This window comes from Syngnathus typhle, unplaced genomic scaffold, assembly GCF_033458585.1.
Source record: "Syngnathus typhle isolate RoL2023-S1 ecotype Sweden unplaced genomic scaffold, RoL_Styp_1.0 HiC_scaffold_130, whole genome shotgun sequence".
Classification (NCBI taxonomy): Eukaryota; Metazoa; Chordata; class Actinopteri; order Syngnathiformes; family Syngnathidae; genus Syngnathus; species Syngnathus typhle.
In genome coordinates this window covers 110,001-112,453 of record NW_026872036.1, presented here as the reverse complement: position 1 = coordinate 112,453, position 2,453 = coordinate 110,001, and positions in this window count along the sequence as shown.

Genomic DNA, 2,453 nt, shown 5'->3' with positions numbered 1-2,453 from the left:
CGGCCACAAATAGCGAAAAACCAGCCTCTCCTTCTGGAGCTCGCCTAAGTGCCAACGGCTCTTGCGCCGTAATGTGTCCGCTTTGCCTGGTTCCCTCGGTCGGCCACAAACGGCGAAAAATCAGCCTCTCCTTCTGGAGCTCGCCTAAGTGCCAACGGCTCTTGCGCCGTAATGTGTCCGCTTTGCCTGGTTCCCTCGGTCGGCCACAAATAGCGAAAAACCAGCCTCTCCTTCTGGAGCTCGCCTAAGTGCCAACGGCTCTTGCGCCGTAATGTGTCCGCTTTGCCTGGTTCCCTCGGTCGGCCACAAACGGCGAAAAATCAGCCTCTCCTTCTGGAGCTCGCGCCAACTTTGTCAAAAAATTTCTAAGTGCCAACGGCTCTTGCGCCGTAAAGTGTCCGCTTTGCCTGGTTCCCTCGGTCGGCCACAAATAGCGAAAAATCAGCCTCTCCTTCTGGAGCTCGTGCCAACTTTGGCGAATATTTTCTAAGTGCCAACGGCTCTTGCGCCGTAATGTGTCCGCTTTGCCTGGTTCCCTCGGTCGGCCACAAATAGCGAAAAATCAGCCTCTCCTTCTGGAGCTCGCCTAAGTGCCAACGGCTCTTGCGCCGTAAAGTGTCCGCTTTGTCTGGTTCCCTCGGTCGGCCACAAACGGCGAAAAATCAGCCTCTCCTTCTGGAGCTCGTGCCAACTTTGGCGAATATTTTCTAAGTGCCAACGGCTCTTGCGCCGTAAAGTGTCCGCTTTGTCTGGTTCCCTCGGTCGGCCACAAATAGCGAAAAATCAGCCTCTCCTTCTGGAGCTCGCGCAAGTGCCAACGGCTCTTGCGCCGTAAAGTGTCCGCTTTGTCTGGTTCCCTCGGTCGGCCACAAATAGCGAAAAATCAGCCTCTCCTTCTGGAGCTCGTGCCAACTTTGGCGAATATTTTCTAAGTGCCAACGGCTCTTGCGCCGTAATGTGTCCGCTTTGTCTGGTTCCCTCGGTCGGCCACAAATAGCGAAAAATCAGCCTCTCCTTCTGGAGCTCGTGCCAACTTTGGCGAATATTTTCTAAGTGCCAACGGCTCTTGCGCCGTAAAGTGTCCGCTTTGCCTGGTTCCCTCGGTCGGCCACAAATAGCGAAAAATCAGCCTCTCCTTCTGGAGCTCGCGCCAACTTTGTCAAAAAATTTCTAAGTGCCAACGGCTCTTGCGCCGTAAAGTGTCCGCTTTGCCTGGTTCCCTCGGTCGGCCACAAATAGCGAAAAATCAGCCTCTCCTTCTGGAGCTCGCGCCAACTTTGTCAAAAAATTTCTAAGTGCCAACGGCTCTTGCGCCGTAAAGTGTCCGCTTTGCCTGGTTCCCTCGGTCGGCCACAAATAGCGAAAAATCAGCCTCTCCTTCTGGAGCTCGCGCCAACTTTGTCGAAAAATTTCTAAGTGCCAACGGCTCTTGCGCCGTAAAGTGTCCGCTTTGTCTGGTTCCCTCGGTCGGCCGCAAATAGCGAAAAATCAGCCTCTCGCCCGTCAGGTACCAGGCGTTGGGGTACCAGGGGTAAGTGCAGTACCAGCTTTGGTCTGTTGGTGCGCCAGAGTACGATGAGTTGGTCCCCCTAGTCACTGTACTCATTACCTTTACCCCCAAATCGCAAAATATAGTCAGAACGAGTGTGGGGAACACAAGTTTTGGCCCCGAGAACCAGGCGGCTGGTGTCTCTAGCGATGTGTTCCCCCCCAAAAAGTGTTCACATGCTCGGACAGCGAACCTAGGAGCTACCGCAAAGCACTCTGGAAGTGCAAGAGCGAAAAATTTTCTAAGTACAAAAACTCTCGAAAATTTTCAAAGTGTCACAGTGCTCGAAAATTTTCAAAGTGCTACATGCTTTCCATCCAAGGAAGGAATAGTGGAGGACCGGCCGCCTCCTTAAACACAAGCCGGCGGAACGACGGGGAGGACCGGCCGCCTCCTTAAACACAGGCCGGTGGAACGTTTGGCAGAATTCTTCTCGTGGAGGACCGGCCGCCTCCTTAAACACAAGCCGGCGGAACGACGGGGAGGACCGGCCGCCTCCTTAAACACAGGCCGGTGGAACGTTTGGCAGAATTCTTCTCGTGGAGGACCGGCCGCCTCCTTAAACACAGGCCGGTGGGAACGGTTGGCAGAATTGCGTGACGGCCGCCTGCTCCCGGCGTCCGCACGTGAACGAACACCCCCTCCCGGGGACGGCCGTCTGCTCCCGACCGCCGTCCTTCACCCCCTCACCTTCCGGACCCCCGTCTGCTCCCGGCGGGCCTCCGAGTACCCCCACCTTCTCCCGAACTGACCGACAGGCAATGAGACCCGCCTTGGTAGGGCCCCCACCGGCCCCGGCTCGCGCCGGCGTTGGGTGGACGGTTCCTCCCCACTTGCGGGTCGCTCTCCACGGAGGACCGGTCGCCTCACTAAACATAGGCCGGGCGAAAATCTGCGAATGTTA